Source organism: Petaurus breviceps, unplaced genomic scaffold, assembly GCF_028583685.1.
Source record: "Petaurus breviceps papuanus isolate PSGF00001 unplaced genomic scaffold, PetGlider_PUasm1.0 185, whole genome shotgun sequence".
Classification (NCBI taxonomy): domain Eukaryota; kingdom Metazoa; phylum Chordata; class Mammalia; order Diprotodontia; family Petauridae; genus Petaurus; species Petaurus breviceps.
Window position 1 is genome coordinate 27,558,110 of NW_027185797.1, and position 11,921 is coordinate 27,570,030.

The 11,921-nt window shown below is 45.9% G+C and overlaps 1 long non-coding RNA gene across 2 annotated transcripts; it reads right to left on the reverse strand.

The window, feature by feature from the left end:
- Window positions 1-15: 15 nt before the first annotated feature.
- On the reverse strand, window positions 16-11,692 carry LOC138161483 (uncharacterized). 2 transcript variants are annotated; one of them, XR_011168382.1, is made up of 6 exons: window positions 11,560-11,681; window positions 7,901-8,037; window positions 6,486-6,649; window positions 6,275-6,393; window positions 2,732-2,858; window positions 16-1,874 (listed from the first exon to the last, which is right to left on the reverse strand). It is a non-coding gene; the product is annotated as an uncharacterized lncRNA (long non-coding RNA). The 2 variants fall into 2 exon arrangements; XR_011168381.1 differs by lacking the exon at window positions 7,901-8,037 and having other exon boundaries at window positions 11,560-11,692.
- Window positions 11,693-11,921: the final 229 nt, after the last annotated feature.

Consider the following 11,921-nt stretch of genomic DNA (forward strand, 5'->3'; position numbering starts at 1 on the left):
AGACAGAGAGACAGAGAGAGAGAGAGAGAGAGAGAGACAGAGAGACAGAGAGAGACAGAGAGAGACAGAGAGAGAGAGAGCAATAGCCTGGTGTATCAGAAAGACTAAGAGTCAAATGTGGGTTTTACTCTTGGCTCTGTGAGCTTACACATTGGGCTTCTAAGCTTAAATTTCCCCATATATAAAAAGGAGGGGGTGGTTGTAGTTTCAGGAGCTGTCCACTCTACGTAGCACTTTCCTTTTCCAAAATAGCTTCGTAATATATAGAGAGCAAAGTATCATCATAACCATTTTATAGATGAGGAAACAGATATTCTGAGAGCTAAAGGAACTTGTGGGCTCTGCAGCCACAACCTCAACACTGGACAATCCTGAACCCAGCCTAACACTCTGCTAGTCCAACTAACAGTGTCTCCTCACTGGAAGTTTTCAAGGAAAAATGAATGACCATTTGTTGGGTGTGTCATAGGATGGATTCTATTATGGGTATAGATGGATGTTTGCTGCTGAGGTCCCACACAAGTATAAAATTCTAGGAGTCTGGACATCAGGTGAATAAGGTCCTTGGCCCCATGGGGTTTGGAGTCAGTGGGGAAAGAGAATTAAGAGCTGGGGCATTTGTCCAGCATTCTCCAAGTTCTCACCAGATCCTGTGGGTTCAACTGTCAGCTTTCTGCAGGGCTCCCAGATCCACAGATTCTCCCCCAGCCTCTCCAGTCCCTTCTCTGCCATTGTCAACTGAACATTTTCTTCTGAATGTCCCACGGGCATCTCAAACTTAACTCATCTAGCATGGGACTCTTAACTTTCACAAACACCCCAATAAGCTTTCTGCCTATCATTCCTGTTTCTGTTGAGACCACCATCCTTCACATCGCCCAGGTTTGAAAGCTTGGACTCATCCTCCCCTCTTTCCTTCATCCCTTATGGCTGATCTAAGCCCTGCCCATTCTCCCTCCCAAAAGTCTCTCCCATTTGTCCCCTTATCTATATTCACATGGTGGCCACACCTACTACCACCCACATGGACCACGGCAGCAGCCTCTCGATGGGTCTCCCCACCTCCAGGCTCTCCCCTTTCCCATCCGTTCACCACATGTCTCTTATATTGATATTCCTAAAGCACAGCTTCCTGATCAGGAATGTCCAATCAAAAGCAAACTGCTTTGTGGCGTGTGAAGCCCTGAACCATCTGTCCCTAGGCCTACTGAATATTCTTCTCTGTTTGCTCAGGCCAGCTGGCTGCTCCATCCCCCATCTCCTTACCTGGAATGCCCTCTCTCCTCACCCTGCCTTGAAACAGAAGATGTCAAGTCCTTCAGAACCTTCAAAGCCTCTACAAATGTTAACGGTTATTGTGGGCATGCTGAAGGGCTATTCCCTGCCTGAAGTGTCTCTTGATCCTCTCTCTCCCCTTCCCCCAAATCACTCTGTACATACATATGCTACACTGGAGAGCCAGCCTGGTACAGTAAGAGCCTGGGTTCAAGTCCTGTCTCAGAGACATCCTGGCTATGGGATCCCTACCTTCCTGGTGCCCCAGACAACTCTCACTGAAGAAGAACAGTCAGTCATCTTTGGGGGAGTGAGATTCCTCTTCATCAGTGAAATCACAGTTTCAGCATCATGCACAGTAACTGTGAAAGCCCTGAGATCCAAGACCCTTCCAAAGGACACGAGATGGAAAGTGCTCTCCACCTCCAGAGGGAGTTCATGAACTCAGTGCTCACTGAAGCAGACTGCTGAGCTTTCTCTGCTTTGTCCTCTTCCTCCTCTTCCTTTCTTCATCATAGCTAAGGCGGAAATATGTTTTGCAAGACTTCACAAGTACAATGGCTCTCATACTGCTCGCCTTCTCAGTGGGTGGGGAGGGGCTGCAGGGAAGGAGAGAATATGGAACTCAAAAAAACTTTAAATGAATATTAAAATAAAAATTGGAACCTAAACCTTAAAAAATACAGAGGTTAAAAAATGTGGTCAGTTATACGTGTTGTTTCCCCAACTGAATATGAGTTCCTTGAGGGCAGAAAGTGTTTTGTTTTTGTCTTGAGTCCCCAGGGCCCAGAACTGTACTTGGAACACAGTAGGTGCTCGATATTATATGCTGAATAAAGGTTTCCAAAAAATGGCATTGCATGGCAGGAGGAGTTTGAGGGTTCTGCACAATTTCCCAAGTGGAACCCAGGCCAAGGGGCTCTCTGACTCCCAGTCAGTTCTGTGTCTGGCTCAGGCTCCAGTCACAGAGTCTGCCCAAGAACCATCTGCAGACGCACGAGCTGTCCGTCCAGCTCCTTCCTCACCCACTTTGGAAAGCCCTACAGTGTTCTGGGGCTTGGTGTAAGCAGCACAACATTGCACATGGAACCTCCTCATCGACAGAGCGTCCCTTAGTAGGACAGTGCCTTGTATACAGCAGGCACTTAATAAGTGCTTGCTGGCTTCTTCACTGGCATTAAATGGTTTTCTTCCATTCTAGCCTGAGATACCTGCTATATCTCTGCCACAACATCAAACACCTTTGGGGGCTACCCCCTCCAGGAGCCTTTCGTCACCCTGGACTTCAGCACAGTAAACATCTTGTTCTAAGGCCCCTTTAAGGCAGAGGCTTGCTATACCAAATCAAATGCTTTTTTTGGGTCAAGAAATGCATACTGTGAGCTCTTGTATTCTTTGCATCTTTAAATAAGCAGAGAAGTTATTTTTTTCAATTTCACTAAGTTTATGAACATACCGTGCTCTCTGTGGATGTTATTCATCTTGCTAGGAAAGAGGTACCATGTGCACAGACCCAGCATGCATGTCCTGGCCCTGCCTTCCCAGGCCAGTTCCAGCCTCATCTCATGGAATAAATTCCAGCTCTAAAAGAACAAAATGCAGGGTGAATACAGATAAGATGTTTGCGCAGGAGATGTGGCCCTCCCACATAGCCAACCTTTTCCTAAACCACCCTCCCTCATTCCTACCTTGCCAATCTTCTGATACCACAGTCCCCTCCACCTGCTCCTTGATCCGGTGTCACTGGCCATTATTAGCACAAGACATCCCACCTCCCCACTCCAGGCACCTTCCCTGGGCCCCCCTCCATGCCTGAGCTTCTCTCCCTCCTCAGCTCCAGCTCCCAATGCTACCACCTACAAAATGCCCCCCTGGACTGTCTTCATTCTGATAACCCCCCCCCCTGCTCAGTGTCCCTGTTCAGCCAGGCTACGTCTACAGCCTGTAACAGGGCTTGGCATGTGTCTCCCTGTTAGGCTGTGAACGCCTGGAGGGCAGGGAGTCGCCTGGCCTGGGTAATACAGGGCCTGTGGACACAGCAGGCTCTTAATAAATGCTTGCTGACTTACTGACCAGAATTAAAGGAGCCTGTGGTTTTCTGCCACTCTGGCACTGCAGCTGCTGAGTGCTCACTTGGCCACAGCTGGCCTGGGTTGAAGATTCTCTCTGCACTACCCCAGGTGGTTGACTCAGCTCCAGGTGGTCATGGAGGAAGGGAGAGAAGGGCTCTGGAGTAAAATACAGAGGATCCAGGGCCCAGGGCTGACCAGGATGAAGGTCAGCGGTAAGAGGGAATGGGCTCTTGCCTTAATTCCACTCTCTGGGCCAAAGTTTCTTAATATGAGAAAAACCTTGCAGGGTGGGTATGAACAAAGTGGTCCATAAACCTTGAAGTCGGTCCCATACAAATGTACCTTCTTGTTAGGGATATGAATCAGACTTGGGATTTCCTCAGCATAGAGGACTCCTGGGTAAGAAAACCCCTTCTACCAATGGGATTCTGGCCTACTCTGAAACCTGAAAGTCTTAGACAGCTGCCCAGAGAATCATACAATCGTTCTGGGACAGAGGGAGGGCTAGGATTTAGGTCTGTCTAGGCTAAGGTCAACTCTTTTCCCACAGGAGCACAGATTCAGAGCTGACAGACAGAGGCAGCCAGGTGGTTCAGTGGATGGAACACTAGGCTTGGCGTAAGGGAGAGCTGAGTTCAAATCTGCCCTCAGATACTTACTAGCTGTGTGACCCTGGGCAAGTCACTTAACCTCTGTTTGCCTCAGTTTTCTGATTCTTCATGAACCCATTTGGGGTCTTCTTGGCTTAGATACTAGAGAGGCTAGCTATTTCCTTCTCTAGCTCATTTTACAAATGGGGAAACAAAGGCACAAGTAGGTTAAATGACTTGCCCAGGGTCACACAGCTAATAAGTGACTAAGGCAGGATTCAGATCCCAAGTCTGGTGTCCCTATTCACTCTGCCTTTCTGTTTCTCATTTTTACTATCTAGCTTAATTTAACTTGGTCCCTATCCACTCACTGATCTCCGTCTCTCTCCCTATCAGCCTCTCTCCGTCTCCCTGTATCGCTCTATTTGTATGTCTCTCTGTCTCTCCATTTCTGACTGTCTGTCTCTCTTTATACAATCATCTTGAACCGCCGGAGTCAGAACCCATCCCAGCTCTGATGACTTCACGCCCTATTTACATTTCAGTCCTATGCCCAATGGTCGATGGAGCAGGTTACCGAGAGACTGTGGAATCTCCTTATAAATAGAATAATGTTAAAAATAGAATCGGTTTCCACTGGCCACATTTTCCTCCTGTCTCAACATCATGAGGCCGGGTCAGACCCTCCAGGGCTGGGGAAAATCGCCTGATGGTCATATTAACAGTCTCAGAGCAGGGAGAGGAGGGAATTCCTTCCCATTTACTGAGTGCTAGTAAACCTCCTGCTTCATATCTCTTCCAGAGTGTTCTTAACATCTTTTCAAACATCCATTAAGTAACTAAGTCTTTGATTGCTCAGAAGACTGGCCAAGGTATCCTGCTTGGAGGTCCTGTCCCTCCAGCTCTCCTGGGGCTCATTCCCTACTGACCTCTCCACTCTCCATGCCTCCAGACATGCCCCTCCCTGCCTTCCCAGACCACACCCCTGTTCTGACCTCACTTTTCTTCTTCTCTTCAAAATCTCGACCCTGTGGTCAGCCAGCTCAGTTTGACACTGTACTTTCCCTTGCTGTCCCTGGGACCCTTGTCCCTTTCCAAATCTCTCAAGCCTTCTCCACATTTACATGTTTCTGGATATAGATCGAGGGAGTCCCCCCCCATATCTAATTCCATAACAAATATGATCAAGTCTGTGACCCCAACGTCTCCCTCATTTGTCTCCTCTCCATTCACACCACCTAGATCAGGCCTTCATCACCTCTCACCTGGACCAGAGATGGAGAGACACAAACTCTTCCAGCATTCCTCAGTTGAGGGTGGGTTTGAACCTGGATTTCTGGGAATGTTGTTGGCCCTGCCCACCTTCCTCCTTGCCCAGGGGGTAACAGCTCCTCTTCCCCTCCCAGAAGCTTCTAAAAATGCTATCTCAGAAATCCAAGGTCAAACATCAGCAAATAGTGAACTCTAGGATGGTGGCTATTTGGGTCTCTCCTCTCATTAGCAGCACTCTCAGGGAAGGCACTACACCTAGTCTGTGCAAGGGGCCATCTTGGGTCTGAGGATAAAGACAAAAAAATGACAGTCTTTGCCCTCAAAGAGCCTACTGTCTACATGCCAAATGTGTGGAGATACTAAGGAAAGAAAAAGGGGGCAAAGCACTCTGGGAAAGCCTGAGGAAGGAGAGAGAGCACTTTCCAATGGGGCATCAAGGAAGGCTGTGCCTCAAGCTGAGTTTGAAGGAAGAGGAGGAGAGGGAGAGAGAGGGAGAGAGAGGGAGAGAGAATGTATGTGTGGGGGGGGGGGGGTTCACACACTTTTTAAAGCCTGCCAAGCTACCTCCTGACAAGTCTGTATCCAGTTCCTAGGGCAGCACGATGAATCTGAGCGTGGCATGCCCTGAGGGCTGCTAGCAGCTCCTCAGGAAGATGCTGAAGAGACTGGGACAGCCCCTCCAAGAGAAGGAGCCCCCTTCTTCTATGTGCTCTAATTCTGCCCTCAGGTCACTCACTATTAGGAATAAACCACAAACGCCTTTCTGGCCGACTTGGTGAAGCTGCAAGGGATCTGGGTTCAAATCCCATTTCTGACCCTCACTAGCTCCGTGACCATGGGCAAAGAATTGCATTTCTCTTGGATACAGTCTGTAAAATGGGGATGATAGCAGCACTACCTCCCCAGGGGGTTTTGAGGGTCAAATGATTTAATAATTGTAAAACACTTAGCACCATGCTTGGCACATAGGGAGTATTACATAAATGGGAGCTATTATAGCGGACCTCAGTTTACATAGGTATATCTACATTATACATATAATACATATTGTGTATGTGTACATACATGCCTCAGTTAGTTTAAACTTCTGATTTTCTTCTGCTCTGCTCACTCTGCTCATACTAACGACAACAGTAAATGTGGAATTTTTCAGAACCTGTATTGGTTCTGCCATGATGGCTCCCCTAAACAGAAATAAGTGTTACTTCTAAGTTTAAGAGAATCATACCAAAAGATTAAATTATTCAATGTACACAGATAACTTATGCGACTCTACCCAAAATTTTCTCCATCCGATGGGATCTTCCTCCAATATCATTTAAACCTGATAAGGGCCAAGGGAAGGTAGAGACTGAAGGCCTCAAGCTCAAATCCAGAGGTCACGTACAACCAATGGGGGATGGTTTTACTTTCAGATGCCTTGGTCTTCTCCAGGCAAGCCTGAAGAACAAAGAAAAAAAGCCCTGGATAAGAATGACAAGAGAATTTCTGGTGGCCTGAAACCAAGGCTCAAGCCCACATTTAAAGCAATCAACACCTATACAATCCTAGTTAACACATACTTTGAAAATTGTAAAAAGGGCTAAGTGAAGCTGGCAAGCGTCCTAACAAAAACCTGTACAACATTAGTGATCCACAGGCTCATCACTCCAAAGCAGTTGGAGAAAGATAATAATTCTAGGGTTTTTTAAAAGGATGCATAAAGTTTATTGAGAACACGTTAAACAGATTGGAAACTTACAGAAATATTTTCAAATTAAGTAGATTTCTGTAAGAACTCCTAAAGAAGTATTGAATGCACTCCTGAGTGTGCCTAATCAGATTTAAAACATAATTGGGAAATGTTTAACAAAGTAAATAAAAGTACAAAAAAAAAATGTAGATAATGTTGATTTGTGGTTTTCTCCTCAATCAGCAGCCGGCCATTTCTATTTGAGTTTGGCCCCACTGACTTAAGGAATGCTTTGGGACAAGTCATTTCACTGAGCAGTAATAAAGTCTGGAAATGGATAACACCATTGGATGTGTCCAATGTAATTGGAAGTGTCTTATCACTTAGATAAAGTTTGGAAAAGATCCAGGAGTGGAATCAGAAGGCCCTGGATGGGCGACACCCATATGAACCTAAGCAATGATACTTCAATAAGGAAGTATCAAGCAAATTGTTGAGTCATGTGGATTTGTTTATAGATATGGAAAGATTTATGAAAGTCATTCAATGCCAGGTTATAACTACCAGAAATCACATACAGTTATCCTTAAAGAGCCAGCACTAAATGATTAATGCAGAGTATGGAAGGAAATGGGAGAAAGTGGGCAACACGTCCCTGCAGGCTGCAAAAATTTAGCCCCTACTTAAATACCTATTGAGATCTGAGCTAGGGACTCATATGTCAGGAGCTCTCTAGTTTTTATAAACTAACAGATGACAAATCCTAATTTTATAAATATAGAATTCAATGCATTCTTGAGATTTCAATTAATAAACTGTCCCAGAAATAGACCATCATCATAGACCAAACATTGCCCACAATCACACTGACGTATCATCAATATGTAAAAATTTAAGAACATTTTTACAGTTATCTCCATGTCAAATGCTCATAATTTCCAAGATACACAGATTGAAAATTTCAGAATACAGATTCTTAGCAGAAGAAATGAAAATTACGTGAAAATAGGATGACGTACATTCCATTGCCATCATTCTGTCTGCTACTGGAATTATACCAAGGATGTTCTCAGTGAGTCTATAGATAGAAGGGCTGACATCCTAATACTTTTAATCAACTACAGAAAGCAGCTGTTTAATCCACCTGTGCATTAGTCTGTAGAACATTAAATGGGAGAAGATTAATAGCACATAGTGACTTGGTCGAAGACTCTTTCTATTTGAACACTACTGAAAATGCCGAGAAAAACGGAATGTTAGTATTACGAACATCTGATGTTGGTCCAAATCCCCGCTCACTTTATGGGACCTAGGGTAACTGACCTCACCTGAGCAGGCCTTGGTTCCCTTCTATAGAAGATAAACAAGATTCCTTCCAGTTCTAAATCTCAGATCCTGTGATCTCTGTAATGTGACAGCATCACACCAACACTAAGATGTCTGCCTGACATCATGCCTTCCAAAGACATAATATGTATGTGTGTATATGTGTGTATGTATATTCTACATACACGCATATGCTTATGACCTGTCTCCTCCATTCCTTGCAAGCTAGGAACATCTTTTTTATATATTTTTTATATTTGTATCCTTAGCATCTAACATATGTCTTGGCACATAGTCAGTGTTTAATAAATGCTTGTTGACTGACTGGTTGGTTCGGTTTGGTTTCCTAGCTCAGTTTTGAACTTCTACTTTTGTGAGGATAAGGGGAAAAAGAAAAAGAAAAAAAGGTTTCTTCCACTTTGCACCCAGGGCCTTCTGATCAACGCAGACAGTTACAGAGACAAGCATTGGCTGGGACACTCCCAAGCAGGTGTTTGGTACATCATGGAGGTGACAAGTGGCCTGTGTCTGCTTTACTTTCCCGTGTTCCAGCATGCCTCCACGCTCTGGGCTTGGGACCTGCAGGGACAAATGGGCCTCATCCCCTGTGCTTGGCAGGAAACAGGGGGTGCCCATTTCCAAAGGACAAGACATTAATAAAGCCCCTTCTGTCTGGACCAGCCATCATGATCCCTGATAATTTCTCCTCATGTTTCAGTGACGGTGATGAAAACTGACATTTCTAAAAACATGCCACACAACTTACCCGTGTGATCTCACTGGAACTTCACTGTGACTCTGGGAGGAAGGTACTAGGGGCACCTTGATCAGATTTGTTTTATGGAAGGGGAAACTGAGGCTCTGTGCTGTTAACGGGCTTGTCCACGACCTCACCACTCAGAGTGTGCTTTAAAAGTAGGCTTTCCTCGGTTTGTGTCCATTATGAAAAGCAAATATTATGATCCCATTTCAGGCATGGAGAAACAGAGAAAGGGAAGAGGGTAATGGTGAGGAGGGCAGGGGAATAGGGATGTTATGTGAGGACAGACTAGAAAAGCTGGGATTCTTTAGCTTGGAATTTAAGGCTGAGAAAGAACAAAATGGAAACCTACAGAGTAAGTAATGAACAGCACTGGTTTCTTGGCCAAATCCTCACAAAAGGATCCCTTAGAGGATGGGAAAGCAGCTATGGCACAGTGGATTAAGTGTGGGGCCTTGAGTCAGGAAGACCCGAGTTTAAATCCAGCCTCAGACCCTTACTAGCTGGGCCAATCACTCTATCCTATCTGCCTCAGTTTCCACTCTAGTATCTTTACCAAGAAACCCTAAATGGGGTCACAGAGAGTCAGACATGACTGAAACAAAACAGGATGGGGGAGTCTGGAGTCTAAGGAGCACATCTCGGATCAATTCTCCTTCCCAAAGTGGAGAAGGCTTACACCCTGCCTTGAGGGGTTAGGGCTCCTGCCATTTCTCTGGATAAATTGCACTGATGGCTGAGCCCGGCTCCTTTGAGAAAACTGGCCTCAGTGTAAACCAAACTGCTGTTGTTTCACCAGATGGGAGATTTTATTAGAAAAGGGAACTCCCAGGGCTGGCCGGGGGGAGGGATCTCAGGACAACTGCGATGATGTAAGAAACAGATGTCATCAATAAAAACTTATTAAAAAAAAAAAAAAGGAAAGGGAACCCTCAATGAGGAAGTTCCCTCCATGAGCTAGTGGGGTAGAAGGAAACAGAGATGTCTCTGAGTCCAAGGACCTGAGATCGAATCCTGCCTTTGCTATTTACTACATGCATGACCTCAGTCGCCTTGCTCCTTCCAGCCTCAGTGTCCTCCTGTGTAAAATGAAGGGGGTGGGATGAGATGGTCTCTTAGATCCCTGTGATAAACCTATGTGGCTCTACAGGTTACAGTCTTAAGGAGTCATTGTAAGAAAATGAAGGATGCAAAGGACCTAGGAAAGGTCCTCCCTCAAGAACGTTCTAATGGGGGAAGACAACACCCTCCAAAGAGGTAAACAGGAAAGAAGGTGCCCAGGGGAGAGGGGAAACGGCATTAAAGTCTGGAAGGAAGGCTGGTTGGCCTGGACTCCTCCCCAAAATGGAGGCCTAGTAGGGACTCACAATGAAAAAAGGAGCCCACTTGGTCGAGGGATGTCAAGGCTGGGAAGGTCACAGGAGTAAACAGGCATTCCAGAGTAAGGAGGTCCCAGGTGGTGCAAGAGGCCTCTGTGTGGGTAAATCCAAGCACATCGTCACAAATGTGAAACAAGCAAGGCCTAGAGAGTGGTCTAAAGCCCAGAAACATTAAGTGACTGGCCCAGAGCCACACAGCTAGGAAGGGCCAAATTTGTACCTAGGTTTTCCTGTCCCTGCTACACCAGGCTGCTTTTCTTCTGCAATGAAAGAATTTCTGGAATTTGAAGTTCCATCCATCCTTGGACCAGAAAACCGTCTTCCCCCATTGAAAGTTTTTGTGGGACAGGACGAAGAGACAGCAGGCACCCCGTGGGCAGCTCTCAAGGGGTCTGATACTGTAAACGCTGGCGGAGAAGGGCCCAGCTGACCTTGGCCTGCTCATTGACACAGCTGCAGGCCAGAGAGCTCCTGAGGACAGCCGCCAGATGGACTCGGAGGGAAGGACCCAGGAAAGCAGCAGGAAAAACAGCTGCCAGGGCCTCCTTAGTGTCTGTCCATCTCATCAGCTGCCCAGGACCGGGGAGTGGATCTTTCCTGAACTTAGTTGGGAAGAAAGGGACAAGAGGGGGTCTCCACATCCAGCCAGGTGAGGATGGGAAGTCTGAGGAGGTGGCCAGGAGCAGGAGTCATTCATTTAGAAAACAGAAGGTTCTGAGAACTATGGAGAAAAGGAAATGAGGTATCCTCGGTGATTATCCAGCACAAAGAGGATGTTCCTTCCTGGCTGCTAGTCTTGTCTCTTACACAAAGAGGCAACCACTAAGCACAGTGCCTTTGACAGGAAGTCTGAGGGGTGAACCTGGTAAGAGCTGGGCTCAAATCCTGCCTCAGACACTTACTGCCCGACTGTCCTGAAATAAAGCCTCCCTCCTATTGCATCTAGGCGGAACAAAGGATGAACAAGGGGAAGTCCTCTGTTCAAATCCTCTCCCAAACATTTACTAGCTATATGACCTTGGTCAAGTCCCCTAACTTCTGCCTCAGTTTCTTCATCTGTAAAATGAGGACAATAGTAGCACCTGCTTCCCAGAGGATAAAATGAGAAAACGTGTGTAAAACATTTTGCAAACCTTAAAGCACCATATCGATGCTAACTTTTATTGTTATTATTATTATTTGAAATGGGGACAATATTACCCATCATACTTACCTCAAAGGTTTCACAGGATAATGGCTGTCAAACATTTCTGCAAACCAAAATGTTGTTGTCGTTCACATGTAGTCACCTGGCCGAGAGGGAACACATATCCTTGGGTCCTAAAAAAGGTGGCAGAATTTATTACTAAGCCACTGCCAGTGACATGTGAAAGATCATGGGAAACAGGAAATATGCCATGAGATTGGAGAAGGGCAAATGTTGTCCTGATTTTTTAAAAAGGTAGAGAAAAATAATAGGAAAATCCTGGAATGGGTCAGTAAAGAGATTGTTTGTACAAATTCAGAAAGGGCAGCAATGATTACAAAGGGCCACAGTGGCCTTGTCAAGAAAGGGTCGTGCCACACTAACCTTAT